The sequence below is a fragment of the Lissotriton vulgaris genome, unplaced genomic scaffold (genome assembly GCF_964263255.1).
Source record: "Lissotriton vulgaris unplaced genomic scaffold, aLisVul1.2 SCAFFOLD_1527, whole genome shotgun sequence".
Taxonomy (NCBI): domain Eukaryota; kingdom Metazoa; phylum Chordata; class Amphibia; order Caudata; family Salamandridae; genus Lissotriton; species Lissotriton vulgaris.
In genome coordinates this window covers 471,722-491,380 of record NW_028241337.1, presented here as the reverse complement: position 1 = coordinate 491,380, position 19,659 = coordinate 471,722, and the positions used below count along the sequence as shown (strand labels likewise).

General features: G+C 38.6%; 22 non-coding genes across 22 annotated transcripts; all 22 read left to right on the top strand.

Annotated features, from left to right (window-relative positions):
- Positions 1-1,094: 1,094 nt before the first annotated feature.
- TRNAK-UUU (transfer RNA lysine (anticodon UUU)) lies at positions 1,095-1,167 on the top strand. The gene has a single exon. It is a non-coding gene; the product is annotated as a tRNA-Lys (tRNA).
- Positions 1,168-1,506: 339 nt separating this feature from the next.
- On the top strand, positions 1,507-1,597 carry TRNAR-UCU (transfer RNA arginine (anticodon UCU)). Its single transcript is given in 2 exon segments — positions 1,507-1,543; positions 1,562-1,597. It is a non-coding gene; the product is annotated as a tRNA-Arg (tRNA).
- A 1,225-nt stretch (positions 1,598-2,822) lies between these two features.
- On the top strand, positions 2,823-2,895 carry TRNAK-UUU (transfer RNA lysine (anticodon UUU)). Its single transcript has one exon. It is a non-coding gene; the product is annotated as a tRNA-Lys (tRNA).
- A 339-nt stretch (positions 2,896-3,234) lies between these two features.
- On the top strand, positions 3,235-3,325 carry TRNAR-UCU (transfer RNA arginine (anticodon UCU)). Its single transcript is given in 2 exon segments — positions 3,235-3,271; positions 3,290-3,325. It is a non-coding gene; the product is annotated as a tRNA-Arg (tRNA).
- Positions 3,326-4,550: 1,225 nt separating this feature from the next.
- On the top strand, positions 4,551-4,623 carry TRNAK-UUU (transfer RNA lysine (anticodon UUU)). The gene has a single exon. It is a non-coding gene; the product is annotated as a tRNA-Lys (tRNA).
- Positions 4,624-4,962: 339 nt separating this feature from the next.
- On the top strand, positions 4,963-5,053 carry TRNAR-UCU (transfer RNA arginine (anticodon UCU)). The gene is given in 2 exon segments: positions 4,963-4,999; positions 5,018-5,053. It is a non-coding gene; the product is annotated as a tRNA-Arg (tRNA).
- Positions 5,054-6,278: 1,225 nt separating this feature from the next.
- TRNAK-UUU (transfer RNA lysine (anticodon UUU)) lies at positions 6,279-6,351 on the top strand. The gene has a single exon. It is a non-coding gene; the product is annotated as a tRNA-Lys (tRNA).
- A 339-nt stretch (positions 6,352-6,690) lies between these two features.
- TRNAR-UCU (transfer RNA arginine (anticodon UCU)) lies at positions 6,691-6,781 on the top strand. Its single transcript is given in 2 exon segments — positions 6,691-6,727; positions 6,746-6,781. It is a non-coding gene; the product is annotated as a tRNA-Arg (tRNA).
- A 1,225-nt stretch (positions 6,782-8,006) lies between these two features.
- TRNAK-UUU (transfer RNA lysine (anticodon UUU)) lies at positions 8,007-8,079 on the top strand. The gene has a single exon. It is a non-coding gene; the product is annotated as a tRNA-Lys (tRNA).
- Positions 8,080-8,418: 339 nt separating this feature from the next.
- Positions 8,419-8,509, top strand: TRNAR-UCU (transfer RNA arginine (anticodon UCU)). Its single transcript is given in 2 exon segments — positions 8,419-8,455; positions 8,474-8,509. It is a non-coding gene; the product is annotated as a tRNA-Arg (tRNA).
- Positions 8,510-9,734: 1,225 nt separating this feature from the next.
- Positions 9,735-9,807, top strand: TRNAK-UUU (transfer RNA lysine (anticodon UUU)). The gene has a single exon. It is a non-coding gene; the product is annotated as a tRNA-Lys (tRNA).
- A 339-nt stretch (positions 9,808-10,146) lies between these two features.
- TRNAR-UCU (transfer RNA arginine (anticodon UCU)) lies at positions 10,147-10,237 on the top strand. The gene is given in 2 exon segments: positions 10,147-10,183; positions 10,202-10,237. It is a non-coding gene; the product is annotated as a tRNA-Arg (tRNA).
- Positions 10,238-11,419: 1,182 nt separating this feature from the next.
- On the top strand, positions 11,420-11,492 carry TRNAK-UUU (transfer RNA lysine (anticodon UUU)). The gene has a single exon. It is a non-coding gene; the product is annotated as a tRNA-Lys (tRNA).
- A 339-nt stretch (positions 11,493-11,831) lies between these two features.
- TRNAR-UCU (transfer RNA arginine (anticodon UCU)) lies at positions 11,832-11,922 on the top strand. Its single transcript is given in 2 exon segments — positions 11,832-11,868; positions 11,887-11,922. It is a non-coding gene; the product is annotated as a tRNA-Arg (tRNA).
- A 1,225-nt stretch (positions 11,923-13,147) lies between these two features.
- Positions 13,148-13,220, top strand: TRNAK-UUU (transfer RNA lysine (anticodon UUU)). Its single transcript has one exon. It is a non-coding gene; the product is annotated as a tRNA-Lys (tRNA).
- Positions 13,221-13,559: 339 nt separating this feature from the next.
- TRNAR-UCU (transfer RNA arginine (anticodon UCU)) lies at positions 13,560-13,650 on the top strand. Its single transcript is given in 2 exon segments — positions 13,560-13,596; positions 13,615-13,650. It is a non-coding gene; the product is annotated as a tRNA-Arg (tRNA).
- A 1,225-nt stretch (positions 13,651-14,875) lies between these two features.
- On the top strand, positions 14,876-14,948 carry TRNAK-UUU (transfer RNA lysine (anticodon UUU)). Its single transcript has one exon. It is a non-coding gene; the product is annotated as a tRNA-Lys (tRNA).
- Positions 14,949-15,287: 339 nt separating this feature from the next.
- TRNAR-UCU (transfer RNA arginine (anticodon UCU)) lies at positions 15,288-15,378 on the top strand. The gene is given in 2 exon segments: positions 15,288-15,324; positions 15,343-15,378. It is a non-coding gene; the product is annotated as a tRNA-Arg (tRNA).
- Positions 15,379-16,603: 1,225 nt separating this feature from the next.
- Positions 16,604-16,676, top strand: TRNAK-UUU (transfer RNA lysine (anticodon UUU)). Its single transcript has one exon. It is a non-coding gene; the product is annotated as a tRNA-Lys (tRNA).
- A 339-nt stretch (positions 16,677-17,015) lies between these two features.
- Positions 17,016-17,106, top strand: TRNAR-UCU (transfer RNA arginine (anticodon UCU)). Its single transcript is given in 2 exon segments — positions 17,016-17,052; positions 17,071-17,106. It is a non-coding gene; the product is annotated as a tRNA-Arg (tRNA).
- A 1,225-nt stretch (positions 17,107-18,331) lies between these two features.
- On the top strand, positions 18,332-18,404 carry TRNAK-UUU (transfer RNA lysine (anticodon UUU)). The gene has a single exon. It is a non-coding gene; the product is annotated as a tRNA-Lys (tRNA).
- Positions 18,405-18,743: 339 nt separating this feature from the next.
- TRNAR-UCU (transfer RNA arginine (anticodon UCU)) lies at positions 18,744-18,834 on the top strand. The gene is given in 2 exon segments: positions 18,744-18,780; positions 18,799-18,834. It is a non-coding gene; the product is annotated as a tRNA-Arg (tRNA).
- The last annotated feature ends 825 nt before the right edge of the window (positions 18,835-19,659 follow it).

The window sequence follows — 19,659 nt, the reverse complement described above, 5'->3', positions numbered from 1 at the left end:
TGAGCTGTGCTGATGACGAAACCGTTCCGTCATGACTCCGCCCGCGCAAGGCGGAGTCAGCACAGGCGGAAAATACGCCCCGCACGCAAGGGGTTAAAAAACGTAGTGATAGTTGGGACACTTCCTAATGTTGATAATGTCATTTTGTGTATTGCTGCCTCAGAGCCTGGATAGCTCAGTCGGTAGAGCATCAGACTTTTAATCCGAGGGTCCAGGGTTCAAGTCCCTGTTCAGGCAGCTTGGTTAAAAAAAATGTATATCAATTGCATACTCTTTTCAGGATCCAATGAATGGGAATTCCAATTACAGATGGTTCAAAAAAGTCTTGATCGAGTCCTTACATACCCATCTGTGCTCTACTTTCTTTGACAAGGGTTAAGAAGACTTACCCAAACTGTATCATGTAGTTTGACATGTTGATTATCTTTTATCCAATTCAATGTTCAAAATGTAAGCTAGTGTCCGATTAATTTGATAAAGTTGGTCAACAACTTATAGGTCATCTTTTTATTTGTGAATCTCTGATCACCTTGTTGAATCAGGTCGGATCTCTGGTGCAATGGATTGCGGCTTGGAGTCCTAGGCGAATGGAGCAAAAGCATTCAAACGCTAAGGGTTCGAACACCAACTGGGTCAATTTTATCCCTCCTCTATTTTATAACTAATTGAAACAGTAACCAGCAATCCTGCTTCTCCATCACCAGAAACATTTACCAAAATGGCAGTGAAAGAAATTCTACTTAAACAGAGACTGTTTGCTTTGAAAATGTTTCATAGTCTATGCCCAAGAGGAAATTCCCAATGATACTGCTGAAAATGTAATTTAGGAGTTAGAAATAGTATTTGGCCCTTTATTAATTTCACAGTGTCATTTTAAACACGTGATTTCTATGTCATCCGAAAATGAGATAGTACAAATTTCCGGAGTTTTAATGGATTACGTGTGCTGCTGAAATTTCAAATGCTTAAAATATCAATTCATTATTAAACTCTAGAATATTGATTGCTAATATATGTAATTATATAAATATACAAAGTGTAGGTCAGTGTACGTCCACATTTGTTTAGCTGATTTTAAGGTAGAGTATAGCAGAGCCTGGATAGCTCAGTCGGTAGAGCATCAGACTTTTAATCTGAGGGTCCAGGGTTCAAGTCCCTGTTCAGGCGGTTGTTTCCTTTAAAGAAAAAGTACTCTAATTGTATGCTCTTTTTGTGGACCCCTGCATGACGAATAAGATATTCCATTACTAAAATTGCAAAAACGTCTTTCATGGAGTTGTGAAATACACATCTGTCTCACATATTATGTGCCATTTGACTAAACTTAAGTCGTACGTAGATTTACCAATGGTATCATGTAGTCTGAGACGGTGAATATCATTTCACCAATTCAATATTCAAAATAAAGCCATGGTTATAGTATCAAATGAACTTTATAAAGCTGATCAACAGCTAATAGCTCATTATTTCATTTCAGAACATCTCTGCACCTCATTATAGCAGATTGGCTCTGTGGCGCAATGGATAGCGCATTGGACTTCTAGGTGAATGTAAAATAGATATTCAAAGGTTGTGGGGTCGAATCCCACCAGAGTCAGTTTTATCCCTGTTATCCTGTTATCCCAAGTACCAATTCATTATTATATTCTCTGTATTTAGTACTAATACCGGCAACCATCTTAACCCCTTGCGTGCTGATGACAGAACGTTTCCGTCATCAGCTACGGGTGAGCTGTGCTGATGACGAAACCGTTCCGTCATGACTCCGCCCGCGCAAGGCGGAGTCAGCACAGGCGGAAAATACGCCCCGCACGCAAGGGGTTAAAAAACGTAGTGATAGTTGGGACACTTCCTAATGTTGATAATGTCATTTTGTGTATTGCTGCCTCAGAGCCTGGATAGCTCAGTCGGTAGAGCATCAGACTTTTAATCCGAGGGTCCAGGGTTCAAGTCCCTGTTCAGGCAGCTTGGTTAAAAAAAATGTATATCAATTGCATACTCTTTTCAGGATCCAATGAATGGGAATTCCAATTACAGATGGTTCAAAAAAGTCTTGATCGAGTCCTTACATACCCATCTGTGCTCTACTTTCTTTGACAAGGGTTAAGAAGACTTACCCAAACTGTATCATGTAGTTTGACATGTTGATTATCTTTTATCCAATTCAATGTTCAAAATGTAAGCTAGTGTCCGATTAATTTGATAAAGTTGGTCAACAACTTATAGGTCATCTTTTTATTTGTGAATCTCTGATCACCTTGTTGAATCAGGTCGGATCTCTGGTGCAATGGATTGCGGCTTGGAGTCCTAGGCGAATGGAGCAAAAGCATTCAAACGCTAAGGGTTCGAACACCAACTGGGTCAATTTTATCCCTCCTCTATTTTATAACTAATTGAAACAGTAACCAGCAATCCTGCTTCTCCATCACCAGAAACATTTACCAAAATGGCAGTGAAAGAAATTCTACTTAAACAGAGACTGTTTGCTTTGAAAATGTTTCATAGTCTATGCCCAAGAGGAAATTCCCAATGATACTGCTGAAAATGTAATTTAGGAGTTAGAAATAGTATTTGGCCCTTTATTAATTTCACAGTGTCATTTTAAACACGTGATTTCTATGTCATCCGAAAATGAGATAGTACAAATTTCCGGAGTTTTAATGGATTACGTGTGCTGCTGAAATTTCAAATGCTTAAAATATCAATTCATTATTAAACTCTAGAATATTGATTGCTAATATATGTAATTATATAAATATACAAAGTGTAGGTCAGTGTACGTCCACATTTGTTTAGCTGATTTTAAGGTAGAGTATAGCAGAGCCTGGATAGCTCAGTCGGTAGAGCATCAGACTTTTAATCTGAGGGTCCAGGGTTCAAGTCCCTGTTCAGGCGGTTGTTTCCTTTAAAGAAAAAGTACTCTAATTGTATGCTCTTTTTGTGGACCCCTGCATGACGAATAAGATATTCCATTACTAAAATTGCAAAAACGTCTTTCATGGAGTTGTGAAATACACATCTGTCTCACATATTATGTGCCATTTGACTAAACTTAAGTCGTACGTAGATTTACCAATGGTATCATGTAGTCTGAGACGGTGAATATCATTTCACCAATTCAATATTCAAAATATAGCCATGGTTATAGTATCAAATAAACTTTATAAAGCTGATCAACAGCTAATAGCTCATTATTTCATTTCAGAACATCTCTGCACCTCATTATAGCAGATTGGCTCTGTGGCGCAATGGATAGCGCATTGGACTTCTAGGTGAATGTAAAAAAGATATTCAAAGGTTGTGGGTTCGAATCCCACCAGAGTCAGTTTTATCCCTGTTATCCTGTTATCCCGAGTACCAATTCATTATTATATTCTCTGTATTTAGTACTAATACCGGCAACCATCTTAACCCCTTGCGTGCTGATGACAGAACGTTTCCGTCATCAGCTACGGGTGAGCTGTGCTGATGACGAAACCGTTCCGTCATGACTCCGCCCGCACAAGGCGGAGTCAGCACAGGCGGAAAATACGCCCCGCACGCAAGGGGTTAAAAAACGTAGTGATAGTTGGGACACTTCCTAATGTTGATAATGTCATTTTGTGTATTGCTGCCTCAGAGCCTGGATAGCTCAGTCGGTAGAGCATCAGACTTTTAATCCGAGGGTCCAGGGTTCAAGTCCCTGTTCAGTCAGCTTGGTTAAAAAAAATGTATATCAATTGCATACTCTTTTCAGGATCCAATGAATGGGAATTCCAATTACAGATGGTTCAAAAAAGTCTTGATCGAGTCCTTACATACCCATCTGTGCTCTACTTTCTTTGACAAGGGTTAAGAAGACTTACCCAAACTGTATCATGTAGTTTGACATGTTGATTATCTTTTATCCAATTCAATGTTCAAAATGTAAGCTAGTGTCCGATTAATTTGATAAAGTTGGTCAACAACTTATAGGTCATCTTTTTATTTGTGAATCTCTGATCACCTTGTTGAATCAGGTCGGATCTCTGGTGCAATGGATTGCGGCTTGGAGTCCTAGGCGAATGGAGCAAAAGCATTCAAACGCTAAGGGTTCGAACACCAACTGGGTCAATTTTATCCCTCCTCTATTTTATAACTAATTGAAACAGTAACCAGCAATCCTGCTTCTCCATCACCAGAAACATTTACCAAAATGGCAGTGAAAGAAATTCTACTTAAACAGAGACTGTTTGCTTTGAAAATGTTTCATAGTCTATGCCCAAGAGGAAATTCCCAATGATACTGCTGAAAATGTAATTTAGGAGTTAGAAATAGTATTTGGCCCTTTATTAATTTCACAGTGTCATTTTAAACACGTGATTTCTATGTCATCCGAAAATGAGATAGTACAAATTTCCGGAGTTTTAATGGATTACGTGTGCTGCTGAAATTTCAAATGCTTAAAATATCAATTCATTATTAAACTCTAGAATATTGATTGCTAATATATGTAATTATATAAATATACAAAGTGTAGGTCAGTGTACGTCCACATTTGTTTAGCTGATTTTAAGGTACAGTATAGCAGAGCCTGGATAGCTCAGTCGGTAGAGCATCAGACTTTTAATCTGAGGGTCCAGGGTTCAAGTCCCTGTTCAGGCGGTTGTTTCCTTTAAAGAAAAAGTACTCTAATTGTATGCTCTTTTTGTGGACCCCTGCATGACGAATAAGATATTCCATTACTAAAATTGCAAAAACGTCTTTCATGGAGTTGTGAAATACACATCTGTCTCACATATTATGTGCCATTTGACTAAACTTAAGTCGTACGTAGATTTACCAATGGTATCATGTAGTCTGAGACGGTGAATATCATTTCACCAATTCAATATTCAAAATAAAGCCATGGTTATAGTATCAAATGAACTTTATAAAGCTGATCAACAGCTAATAGCTCATTATTTCATTTCAGAACATCTCTGCACCTCATTATAGCAGATTGGCTCTGTGGCGCAATGGATAGCGCATTGGACTTCTAGGTGAATGTAAAATAGATATTCAAAGGTTGTGGGTTCGAATCCCACCAGAGTCAGTTTTATCCCTGTTATCCTGTTATCCCAAGTACCAATTCATTATTATATTCTCTGTATTTAGTACTAATACCGGCAACCATCTTAACCCCTTGCGTGCTGATGACAGAACGTTTCCGTCATCAGCTACGGGTGAGCTGTGCTGATGACGAAACCGTTCCGTCATGACTCCGCCCGCGCAAGGCGGAGTCAGCACAGGCGGAAAATACGCCCCGCACGCAAGGGGTTAAAAAACGTAGTGATAGTTGGGACACTTCCTAATGTTGATAATGTCATTTTGTGTATTGCTGCCTCAGAGCCTGTATAGCTCAGTCGGTAGAGCATCAGACTTTTAATCCGAGGGTCCAGGGTTCAAGTCCCTGTTCAGGCAGCTTGGTTAAAAAAAATGTATATCAATTGCATACTCTTTTCAGGATCCAATGAATGGGAATTCCAATTACAGATGGTTCAAAAAAGTCTTGATCGAGTCCTTACATACCCATCTGTGCTCTACTTTCTTTGACAAGGGTTAAGAAGACTTACCCAAACTGTATCATGTAGTTTGACATGTTGATTATCTTTTATCCAATTCAATGTTCAAAATGTAAGCTAGTGTCCGATTAATTTGATAAAGTTGGTCAACAACTTATAGGTCATCTTTTTATTTGTGAATCTCTGATCACCTTGTTGAATCAGGTCGGATCTCTGGTGCAATGGATTGCGGCTTGGAGTCCTAGGCGAATGGAGCAAAAGCATTCAAACGCTAAGGGTTCGAACACCAACTGGGTCAATTTTATCCCTCCTCTATTTTATAACTAATTGAAACAGTAACCAGCAATCCTGCTTCTCCATCACCAGAAACATTTACCAAAATGGCAGTGAAAGAAATTCTACTTAAACAGAGACTGTTTGCTTTGAAAATGTTTCATAGTCTATGCCCAAGAGGAAATTCCCAATGATACTGCTGAAAATGTAATTTAGGAGTTAGAAATAGTATTTGGCCCTTTATTAATTTCACAGTGTCATTTTAAACACGTGATTTCTATGTCATCCGAAAATGAGATAGTACAAATTTCCGGAGTTTTAATGGATTACGTGTGCTGCTGAAATTTCAAATGCTTAAAATATCAATTCATTATTAAACTCTAGAATATTGATTGCTAATATATGTAATTATATAAATATACAAAGTGTAGGTCAGTGTACGTCCACATTTGTTTAGCTGATTTTAAGGTACAGTATAGCAGAGCCTGGATAGCTCAGTCGGTAGAGCATCAGACTTTTAATCTGAGGGTCCAGGGTTCAAGTCCCTGTTCAGGCGGTTGTTTCCTTTAAAGAAAAAGTACTCTAATTGTATGCTCTTTTTGTGGACCCCTGCATGACGAATAAGATATTCCATTACTAAAATTGCAAAAACGTCTTTCATGGAGTTGTGAAATACACATCTGTCTCACATATTATGTGCCATTTGACTAAACTTAAGTCGTACGTAGATTTACCAATGGTATCATGTAGTCTGAGACGGTGAATATCATTTCACCAATTCAATATTCAAAATAAAGCCATGGTTATAGTATCAAATGAACTTTATAAAGCTGATCAACAGCTAATAGCTCATTATTTCATTTCAGAACATCTCTGCACCTCATTATAGCAGATTGGCTCTGTGGCGCAATGGATAGCGCATTGGACTTCTAGGTGAATGTAAAATAGATATTCAAAGGTTGTGGGTTCGAATCCCACCAGAGTCAGTTTTATCCCTGTTATCCTGTTATCCCAAGTACCAATTCATTATTATATTCTCTGTATTTAGTACTAATACCGGCAACCATCTTAACCCCTTGCGTGCTGATGACAGAACGTTTCCGTCATCAGCTACGGGTGAGCTGTGCTGATGACGAAACCGTTCCGTCATGACTCCGCCCGCGCAAGGCGGAGTCAGCACAGGCGGAAAATACGCCCCGCACGCAAGGGGTTAAAAAACGTAGTGATAGTTGGGACACTTCCTAATGTTGATAATGTCATTTTGTGTATTGCTGCCTCAGAGCCTGTATAGCTCAGTCGGTAGAGCATCAGACTTTTAATCCGAGGGTCCAGGGTTCAAGTCCCTGTTCAGGCAGCTTGGTTAAAAAAAATGTATATCAATTGCATACTCTTTTCAGGATCCAATGAATGGGAATTCCAATTACAGATGGTTCAAAAAAGTCTTGATCGAGTCCTTACATACCCATCTGTGCTCTACTTTCTTTGACAAGGGTTAAGAAGACTTACCCAAACTGTATCATGTAGTTTGACATGTTGATTATCTTTTATCCAATTCAATGTTCAAAATGTAAGCTAGTGTCCGATTAATTTGATAAAGTTGGTCAACAACTTATAGGTCATCTTTTTATTTGTGAATCTCTGATCACCTTGTTGAATCAGGTCGGATCTCTGGTGCAATGGATTGCGGCTTGGAGTCCTAGGCGAATGGAGCAAAAGCATTCAAACGCTAAGGGTTCGAACACCAACTGGGTCAATTTTATCCCTCCTCTATTTTATAACTAATTGAAACAGTAACCAGCAATCCTGCTTCTCCATCACCAGAAACATTTACCAAAATGGCAGTGAAAGAAATTCTACTTAAACAGAGACTGTTTGCTTTGAAAATGTTTCATAGTCTATGCCCAAGAGGAAATTCCCAATGATACTGCTGAAAATGTAATTTAGGAGTTAGAAATAGTATTTGGCCCTTTATTAATTTCACAGTGTCATTTTAAACACGTGATTTCTATGTCATCCGAAAATGAGATAGTACAAATTTCCGGAGTTTTAATGGATTACGTGTGCTGCTGAAATTTCAAATGCTTAAAATATCAATTCATTATTAAACTCTAGAATATTGATTGCTAATATATGTAATTATATAAATATACAAAGTGTAGGTCAGTGTACGTCCACATTTGTTTAGCTGATTTTAAGGTAGAGTATAGCAGAGCCTGGATAGCTCAGTCGGTAGAGCATCAGACTTTTAATCTGAGGGTCCAGGGTTCAAGTCCCTGTTCAGGCGGTTGTTTCCTTTAAAGAAAAAGTACTCTAATTGTATGCTCTTTTTGTGGACCCCTGCATGACGAATAAGATATTCCATTACTAAAATTGCAAAAACGTCTTTCATGGAGTTGTGAAATACACATCTGTCTCACATATTATGTGCCATTTGACTAAACTTAAGTCGTACGTAGATTTACCAATGGTATCATGTAGTCTGAGACGGTGAATATCATTTCACCAATTCAATATTCAAAATAAAGCCATGGTTATAGTATCAAATGAACTTTATAAAGCTGATCAACAGCTAATAGCTCATTATTTCATTTCAGAACATCTCTGCACCTCATTATAGCAGATTGGCTCTGTGGCGCAATGGATAGCGCATTGGACTTCTAGGTGAATGTAAAATAGATATTCAAAGGTTGTGGGGTCGAATCCCACCAGAGTCAGTTTTATCCCTGTTATCCTGTTATCCCAAGTACCAATTCATTATTATATTCTCTGTATTTAGTACTAATACCGGCAACCATCTTAACCCCTTGCGTGCTGATGACAGAACGTTTCCGTCATCAGCTACGGGTGAGCTGTGCTGATGACGAAACCGTTCCGTCATGACTCCGCCCGCGCAAGGCGGAGTCAGCACAGGCGGAAAATACGCCCCGCACGCAAGGGGTTAAAAAACGTAGTGATAGTTGGGACACTTCCTAATGTTGATAATGTCATTTTGTGTATTGCTGCCTCAGAGCCTGGATAGCTCAGTCGGTAGAGCATCAGACTTTTAATCCGAGGGTCCAGGGTTCAAGTCCCTGTTCAGGCAGCTTGGTTAAAAAAAATGTATATCAATTGCATACTCTTTTCAGGATCCAATGAATGGGAATTCCAATTACAGATGGTTCAAAAAAGTCTTGATCGAGTCCTTACATACCCATCTGTGCTCTACTTTCTTTGACAAGGGTTAAGAAGACTTACCCAAACTGTATCATGTAGTTTGACATGTTGATTATCTTTTATCCAATTCAATGTTCAAAATGTAAGCTAGTGTCCGATTAATTTGATAAAGTTGGTCAACAACTTATAGGTCATCTTTTTATTTGTGAATCTCTGATCACCTTGTTGAATCAGGTCGGATCTCTGGTGCAATGGATTGCGGCTTGGAGTCCTAGGCGAATGGAGCAAAAGCATTCAAACGCTAAGGGTTCGAACACCAACTGGGTCAATTTTATCCCTCCTCTATTTTATAACTAATTGAAACAGTAACCAGCAATCCTGCTTCTCCATCACCAGAAACATTTACCAAAATGGCAGTGAAAGAAATTCTACTTAAACAGAGACTGTTTGCTTTGAAAATGTTTCATAGTCTATGCCCAAGAGGAAATTCCCAATGATACTGCTGAAAATGTAATTTAGGAGTTAGAAATAGTATTTGGCCCTTTATTAATTTCACAGTGTCATTTTAAACACGTGATTTCTATGTCATCCGAAAATGAGATAGTACAAATTTCCGGAGTTTTAATGGATTACGTGTGCTGCTGAAATTTCAAATGCTTAAAATATCAATTCATTATTAAACTCTAGAATATTGATTGCTAATATATGTAATTATATAAATATACAAAGTGTAGGTCAGTGTACGTCCACATTTGTTTAGCTGATTTTAAGGTAGAGTATAGCAGAGCCTGGATAGCTCAGTCGGTAGAGCATCAGACTTTTAATCTGAGGGTCCAGGGTTCAAGTCCCTGTTCAGGCGGTTGTTTCCTTTAAAGAAAAAGTACTCTAATTGTATGCTCTTTTTGTGGACCCCTGCATGACGAATAAGATATTCCATTACTAAAATTGCAAAAACGTCTTTCATGGAGTTGTGAAATACACATCTGTCTCACATATTATGTGCCATTTGACTAAACTTAAGTCGTACGTAGATTTACCAATGGTATCATGTAGTCTGAGACGGTGAATATCATTTCACCAATTCAATATTCAAAATAAAGCCATGGTTATAGTATCAAATGAACTTTATAAAGCTGATCAACAGCTAATAGCTCATTATTTCATTTCAGAACATCTCTGCACCTCATTATAGCAGATTGGCTCTGTGGCGCAATGGATAGCGCATTGGACTTCTAGGTGAATGTAAAATAGATATTCAAAGGTTGTGGGTTCGAATCCCACCAGAGTCAGTTTTATCCCTGTTATCCTGTTATCCCAAGTACCAACTCATTATTATATTCTCTGTATTTAGTACTAATACCGGCAACCATCTTAACCCCTTGCGTGCTGATGACGAAACCGTTCCGTCATGACTCCGCCCGCACAAGGCGGAGTCAGCACAGGCGGAAAATACGCCCCGCACGCAAGGGGTTAAAAAACGTAGTGATAGTTGGGACACTTCCTAATGTTGATAATGTCATTTTGTGGGGTGCTGCCTCAGAGCCTGGATAGCTCAGTCGGTAGAGAATCAGACTTTTAATCTGAGGGCCCAGGGTTCAAGTCCCTGTTCAGGCGGCTTGGTTAAAGAAAATGTATATCAATTGCATACTCTTTTCAGGATCCAATGAATGGGAATTCCAATTACAGATGGTTCAAAAAAGTCTTGATCGAGTCCTTACATACCCATCTGTGCTCTACTTTCTTTGACAAGGGTTAAGAAGACTTACCCAAACTGTATCATGTAGTTTGACATGTTGATTATCTTTTATCCAATTCAATGTTCAAAATGTAAGCTAGTGTCCGATTAATTTGATAAAGTTGGTCAACAACTTATAGGTCATCTTTTTATTTGTGAATCTCTGATCACCTTGTTGAATCAGGTCGGATCTCTGGTGCAATGGATTGCGGCTTGGAGTCCTAGGCGAATGGAGCAAAAGCATTCAAACGCTAAGGGTTCGAACACCAACTGGGTCAATTTTATCCCTCCTCTATTTTATAACTAATTGAAACAGTAACCAGCAATCCTGCTTCTCCATCACCAGAAACATTTACCAAAATGGCAGTGAAAGAAATTCTACTTAAACAGAGACTGTTTGCTTTGAAAATGTTTCATAGTCTATGCCCAAGAGGAAATTCCCAATGATACTGCTGAAAATGTAATTTAGGAGTTAGAAATAGTATTTGGCCCTTTATTAATTTCACAGTGTCATTTTAAACACGTGATTTCTATGTCATCCGAAAATGAGATAGTACAAATTTCCGGAGTTTTAATGGATTACGTGTGCTGCTGAAATTTCAAATGCTTAAAATATCAATTCATTATTAAACTCTAGAATATTGATTGCTAATATATGTAATTATATAAATATACAAAGTGTAGGTCAGTGTACGTCCACATTTGTTTAGCTGATTTTAAGGTAGAGTATAGCAGAGCCTGGATAGCTCAGTCGGTAGAGCATCAGACTTTTAATCTGAGGGTCCAGGGTTCAAGTCCCTGTTCAGGCGGTTGTTTCCTTTAAAGAAAAAGTACTCTAATTGTATGCTCTTTTTGTGGACCCCTGCATGACGAATAAGATATTCCATTACTAAAATTGCAAAAACGTCTTTCATGGAGTTGTGAAATACACATCTGTCTCACATATTATGTGCCATTTGACTAAACTTAAGTTGTACGTAGATTTACCAATGGTATCATGTAGTCTGAGACGGTGAATATCATTTCACCAATTCAATATTCAAAATAAAGCCATGGTTATAGTATCAAATGAACTTTATAAAGCTGATCAACAGCTAATAGCTCATTATTTCATTTCAGAACATCTCTGCACCTCATTATAGCAGATTGGCTCTGTGGCGCAATGGATAGCGCATTGGACTTCTAGGTGAATGTAAAATAGATATTCAAAGGTTGTGGGTTCGAATCCCACCAGAGTCAGTTTTATCCCTGTTATCCTGTTATCCCAAGTACCAATTCATTATTATATTCTCTGTATTTAGTACTAATACCGGCAACCATCTTAACCCCTTGCGTGCTGATGACAGAACGTTTCCGTCATCAGCTACGGGTGAGCTGTGCTGATGACGAAACCGTTCCGTCATGACTCCGCCCGCGCAAGGCGGAGTCAGCACAGGCGGAAAATACGCCCCGCACGCAAGGGGTTAAAAAACGTAGTGATAGTTGGGACACTTCCTAATGTTGATAATGTCATTTTGTGTATTGCTGCCTCAGAGCCTGGATAGCTCAGTCGGTAGAGCATCAGACTTTTAATCCGAGGGTCCAGGGTTCAAGTCCCTGTTCAGGCAGCTTGGTTAAAAAAAATGTATATCAATTGCATACTCTTTTCAGGATCCAATGAATGGGAATTCCAATTACAGATGGTTCAAAAAAGTCTTGATCGAGTCCTTACATACCCATCTGTGCTCTACTTTCTTTGACAAGGGTTAAGAAGACTTACCCAAACTGTATCATGTAGTTTGACATGTTGATTATCTTTTATCCAATTCAATGTTCAAAATGTAAGCTAGTGTCCGATTAATTTGATAAAGTTGGTCAACAACTTATAGGTCATCTTTTTATTTGTGAATCTCTGATCACCTTGTTGAATCAGGTCGGATCTCTGGTGCAATGGATTGCGGCTTGGAGTCCTAGGCGAATGGAGCAAAAGCATTCAAACGCTAAGGGTTCGAACACCAACTGGGTCAATTTTATCCCTCCTCTATTTTATAACTAATTGAAACAGTAACCAGCAATCCTGCTTCTCCATCACCAGAAACATTTACCAAAATGGCAGTGAAAGAAATTCTACTTAAACAGAGACTGTTTGCTTTGAAAATGTTTCATAGTCTATGCCCAAGAGGAAATTCCCAATGATACTGCTGAAAATGTAATTTAGGAGTTAGAAATAGTATTTGGCCCTTTATTAATTTCACAGTGTCATTTTAAACACGTGATTTCTATGTCATCCGAAAATGAGATAGTACAAATTTCCGGAGTTTTAATGGATTACGTGTGCTGCTGAAATTTCAAATGCTTAAAATATCAATTCATTATTAAACTCTAGAATATTGATTGCTAATATATGTAATTATATAAATATACAAAGTGTAGGTCAGTGTACGTCCACATTTGTTTAGCTGATTTTAAGGTAGAGTATAGCAGAGCCTGGATAGCTCAGTCGGTAGAGCATCAGACTTTTAATCTGAGGGTCCAGGGTTCAAGTCCCTGTTCAGGCGGTTGTTTCCTTTAAAGAAAAAGTACTCTAATTGTATGCTCTTTTTGTGGACCCCTGCATGACGAATAAGATATTCCATTACTAAAATTGCAAAAACGTCTTTCATGGAGTTGTGAAATACACATCTGTCTCACATATTATGTGCCATTTGACTAAACTTAAGTCGTACGTAGATTTACCAATGGTATCATGTAGTCTGAGACGGTGAATATCATTTCACCAATTCAATATTCAAAATAAAGCCATGGTTATAGTATCAAATGAACTTTATAAAGCTGATCAACAGCTAATAGCTCATTATTTCATTTCAGAACATCTCTGCACCTCATTATAGCAGATTGGCTCTGTGGCGCAATGGATAGCGCATTGGACTTCTAGGTGAATGTAAAATAGATATTCAAAGGTTGTGGGGTCGAATCCCACCAGAGTCAGTTTTATCCCTGTTATCCTGTTATCCCAAGTACCAATTCATTATTATATTCTCTGTATTTAGTACTAATACCGGCAACCATCTTAACCCCTTGCGTGCTGATGACAGAACGTTTCCGTCATCAGCTACGGGTGAGCTGTGCTGATGACGAAACCGTTCCGTCATGACTCCGCCCGCGCAAGGCGGAGTCAGCACAGGCGGAAAATACGCCCCGCACGCAAGGGGTTAAAAAACGTAGTGATAGTTGGGACACTTCCTAATGTTGATAATGTCATTTTGTGTATTGCTGCCTCAGAGCCTGGATAGCTCAGTCGGTAGAGCATCAGACTTTTAATCCGAGGGTCCAGGGTTCAAGTCCCTGTTCAGGCAGCTTGGTTAAAAAAAATGTATATCAATTGCATACTCTTTTCAGGATCCAATGAATGGGAATTCCAATTACAGATGGTTCAAAAAAGTCTTGATCGAGTCCTTACATACCCATCTGTGCTCTACTTTCTTTGACAAGGGTTAAGAAGACTTACCCAAACTGTATCATGTAGTTTGACATGTTGATTATCTTTTATCCAATTCAATGTTCAAAATGTAAGCTAGTGTCCGATTAATTTGATAAAGTTGGTCAACAACTTATAGGTCATCTTTTTATTTGTGAATCTCTGATCACCTTGTTGAATCAGGTCGGATCTCTGGTGCAATGGATTGCGGCTTGGAGTCCTAGGCGAATGGAGCAAAAGCATTCAAACGCTAAGGGTTCGAACACCAACTGGGTCAATTTTATCCCTCCTCTATTTTATAACTAATTGAAACAGTAACCAGCAATCCTGCTTCTCCATCACCAGAAACATTTACCAAAATGGCAGTGAAAGAAATTCTACTTAAACAGAGACTGTTTGCTTTGAAAATGTTTCATAGTCTATGCCCAAGAGGAAATTCCCAATGATACTGCTGAAAATGTAATTTAGGAGTTAGAAATAGTATTTGGCCCTTTATTAATTTCACAGTGTCATTTTAAACACGTGATTTCTATGTCATCCGAAAATGAGATAGTACAAATTTCCGGAGTTTTAATGGATTACGTGTGCTGCTGAAATTTCAAATGCTTAAAATATCAATTCATTATTAAACTCTAGAATATTGATTGCTAATATATGTAATTATATAAATATACAAAGTGTAGGTCAGTGTACGTCCACATTTGTTTAGCTGATTTTAAGGTAGAGTATAGCAGAGCCTGGATAGCTCAGTCGGTAGAGCATCAGACTTTTAATCTGAGGGTCCAGGGTTCAAGTCCCTGTTCAGGCGGTTGTTTCCTTTAAAGAAAAAGTACTCTAATTGTATGCTCTTTTTGTGGACCCCTGCATGACGAATAAGATATTCCATTACTAAAATTGCAAAAACGTCTTTCATGGAGTTGTGAAATACACATCTGTCTCACATATTATGTGCCATTTGACTAAACTTAAGTCGTACGTAGATTTACCAATGGTATCATGTAGTCTGAGACGGTGAATATCATTTCACCAATTCAATATTCAAAATATAGCCATGGTTATAGTATCAAATAAACTTTATAAAGCTGATCAACAGCTAATAGCTCATTATTTCATTTCAGAACATCTCTGCACCTCATTATAGCAGATTGGCTCTGTGGCGCAATGGATAGCGCATTGGACTTCTAGGTGAATGTAAAAAAGATATTCAAAGGTTGTGGGTTCGAATCCCACCAGAGTCAGTTTTATCCCTGTTATCCTGTTATCCCAAGTACCAATTCATTATTATATTCTCTGTATTTAGTACTAATACCGGCAACCATCTTAACCCCTTGCGTGCTGATGACAGAACGTTTCCGTCATCAGCTACGGGTGAGCTGTGCTGATGACGAAACCGTTCCGTCATGACTCCGCCCGCACAAGGCGGAGTCAGCACAGGCGGAAAATACGCCCCGCACGCAAGGGGTTAAAAAACGTAGTGATAGTTGGGACACTTCCTAATGTTGATAATGTCATTTTGTGTATTGCTGCCTCAGAGCCTGGATAGCTCAGTCGGTAGAGCATCAGACTTTTAATCCGAGGGTCCAGGGTTCAAGTCCCTGTTCAGTCAGCTTGGTTAAAAAAAATGTATATCAATTGCATACTCTTTTCAGGATCCAATGAATGGGAATTCCAATTACAGATGGTTCAAAAAAGTCTTGATCGAGTCCTTACATACCCATCTGTGCTCTACTTTCTTTGACAAGGGTTAAGAAGACTTACCCAAACTGTATCATGTAGTTTGACATGTTGATTATCTTTTATCCAATTCAATGTTCAAAATGTAAGCTAGTGTCCGATTAATTTGATAAAGTTGGTCAACAACTTATAGGTCATCTTTTTATTTGTGAATCTCTGATCACCTTGTTGAATCAGGTCGGATCTCTGGTGCAATGGATTGCGGCTTGGAGTCCTAGGCGAATGGAGCAAAAGCATTCAAACGCTAAGGGTTCGAACACCAACTGGGTCAATTTTATCCCTCCTCTATTTTATAACTAATTGAAACAGTAACCAGCAATCCTGCTTCTCCATCACCAGAAACATTTACCAAAATGGCAGTGAAAGAAATTCTACTTAAACAGAGACTGTTTGCTTTGAAAATGTTTCATAGTCTATGCCCAAGAGGAAATTCCCAATGATACTGCTGAAAATGTAATTTAGGAGTTAGAAATAGTATTTGGCCCTTTATTAATTTCACAGTGTCATTTTAAACACGTGATTTCTATGTCATCCGAAAATGAGATAGTACAAATTTCCGGAGTTTTAATGGATTACGTGTGCTGCTGAAATTTCAAATGCTTAAAATATCAATTCATTATTAAACTCTAGAATATTGATTGCTAATATATGTAATTATATAAATATACAAAGTGTAGGTCAGTGTACGTCCACATTTGTTTAGCTGATTTTAAGGTACAGTATAGCAGAGCCTGGATAGCTCAGTCGGTAGAGCATCAGACTTTTAATCTGAGGGTCCAGGGTTCAAGTCCCTGTTCAGGCGGTTGTTTCCTTTAAAGAAAAAGTACTCTAATTGTATGCTCTTTTTGTGGACCCCTGCATGACGAATAAGATATTCCATTACTAAAATTGCAAAAACGTCTTTCATGGAGTTGTGAAATACACATCTGTCTCACATATTATGTGCCATTTGACTAAACTTAAGTCGTACGTAGATTTACCAATGGTATCATGTAGTCTGAGACGGTGAATATCATTTCACCAATTCAATATTCAAAATAAAGCCATGGTTATAGTATCAAATGAACTTTATAAAGCTGATCAACAGCTAATAGCTCATTATTTCATTTCAGAACATCTCTGCACCTCATTATAGCAGATTGGCTCTGTGGCGCAATGGATAGCGCATTGGACTTCTAGGTGAATGTAAAATAGATATTCAAAGGTTGTGGGTTCGAATCCCACCAGAGTCAGTTTTATCCCTGTTATCCTGTTATCCCAAGTACCAATTCATTATTATATTCTCTGTATTTAGTACTAATACCGGCAACCATCTTAACCCCTTGCGTGCTGATGACAGAACGTTTCCGTCATCAGCTACGGGTGAGCTGTGCTGATGACGAAACCGTTCCGTCATGACTCCGCCCGCGCAAGGCGGAGTCAGCACAGGCGGAAAATACGCCCCGCACGCAAGGGGTTAAAAAACGTAGTGATAGTTGGGACACTTCCTAATGTTGATAATGTCATTTTGTGTATTGCTGCCTCAGAGCCTGTATAGCTCAGTCGGTAGAGCATCAGACTTTTAATCCGAGGGTCCAGGGTTCAAGTCCCTGTTCAGGCAGCTTGGTTAAAAAAAATGTATATCAATTGCATACTCTTTTCAGGATCCAATGAATGGGAATTCCAATTACAGATGGTTCAAAAAAGTCTTGATCGAGTCCTTACATACCCATCTGTGCTCTACTTTCTTTGACAAGGGTTAAGAAGACTTACCCAAACTGTATCATGTAGTTTGACATGTTGATTATCTTTTATCCAATTCAATGTTCAAAATGTAAGCTAGTGTCCGATTAATTTGATAAAGTTGGTCAACAACTTATAGGTCATCTTTTTATTTGTGAATCTCTGATCACCTTGTTGAATCAGGTCGGATCTCTGGTGCAATGGATTGCGGCTTGGAGTCCTAGGCGAATGGAGCAAAAGCATTCAAACGCTAAGGGTTCGAACACCAACTGGGTCAATTTTATCCCTCCTCTATTTTATAACTAATTGAAACAGTAACCAGCAATCCTGCTTCTCCATCACCAGAAACATTTACCAAAATGGCAGTGAAAGAAATTCTACTTAAACAGAGACTGTTTGCTTTGAAAATGTTTCATAGTCTATGCCCAAGAGGAAATTCCCAATGATACTGCTGAAAATGTAATTTAGGAGTTAGAAATAGTATTTGGCCCTTTATTAATTTCACAGTGTCATTTTAAACACGTGATTTCTATGTCATCCGAAAATGAGATAGTACAAATTTCCGGAGTTTTAATGGATTACGTGTGCTGCTGAAATTTCAAATGCTTAAAATATCAATTCATTATTAAACTCTAGAATATTGATTGCTAATATATGTAATTATATAAATATACAAAGTGTAGGTCAGTGTACGTCCACATTTGTTTAGCTGATTTTAAGGTACAGTATAGCAGAGCCTGGATAGCTCAGTCGGTAGAGCATCAGACTTTTAATCTGAGGGTCCAGGGTTCAAGTCCCTGTTCAGGCGGTTGTTTCCTTTAAAGAAAAAGTACTCTAATTGTATGCTCTTTTTGTGGACCCCTGCATGACGAATAAGATATTCCATTACTAAAATTGCAAAAACGTCTTTCATGGAGTTGTGAAATACACATCTGTCTCACATATTATGTGCCATTTGACTAAACTTAAGTCGTACGTAGATTTACCAATGGTATCATGTAGTCTGAGACGGTGAATATCATTTCACCAATTCAATATTCAAAATAAAGCCATGGTTATAGTATCAAATGAACTTTATAAAGCTGATCAACAGCTAATAGCTCATTATTTCATTTCAGAACATCTCTGCACCTCATTATAGCAGATTGGCTCTGTGGCGCAATGGATAGCGCATTGGACTTCTAGGTGAATGTAAAATAGATATTCAAAGGTTGTGGGTTCGAATCCCACCAGAGTCAGTTTTATCCCTGTTATCCTGTTATCCCAAGTACCAATTCATTATTATATTCTCTGTATTTAGTACTAATACCGGCAACCATCTTAACCCCTTGCGTGCTGATGACAGAACGTTTCCGTCATCAGCTACGGGTGAGCTGTGCTGATGACGAAACCGTTCCGTCATGACTCCGCCCGCGCAAGGCGGAGTCAGCACAGGCGGAAAATACGCCCCGCACGCAAGGGGTTAAAAAACGTAGTGATAGTTGGGACACTTCCTAATGTTGATAATGTCATTTTGTGTATTGCTGCCTCAGAGCCTGTATAGCTCAGTCGGTAGAGCATCAGACTTTTAATCCGAGGGTCCAGGGTTCAAGTCCCTGTTCAGGCAGCTTGGTTAAAAAAAATGTATATCAATTGCATACTCTTTTCAGGATCCAATGAATGGGAATTCCAATTACAGATGGTTCAAAAAAGTCTTGATCGAGTCCTTACATACCCATCTGTGCTCTACTTTCTTTGACAAGGGTTAAGAAGACTTACCCAAACTGTATCATGTAGTTTGACATGTTGATTATCTTTTATCCAATTCAATGTTCAAAATGTAAGCTAGTGTCCGATTAATTTGATAAAGTTGGTCAACAACTTATAGGTCATCTTTTTATTTGTGAATCTCTGATCACCTTGTTGAATCAGGTCGGATCTCTGGTGCAATGGATTGCGGCTTGGAGTCCTAGGCGAATGGAGCAAAAGCATTCAAACGCTAAGGGTTCGAACACCAACTGGGTCAATTTTATCCCTCCTCTATTTTATAACTAATTGAAACAGTAACCAGCAATCCTGCTTCT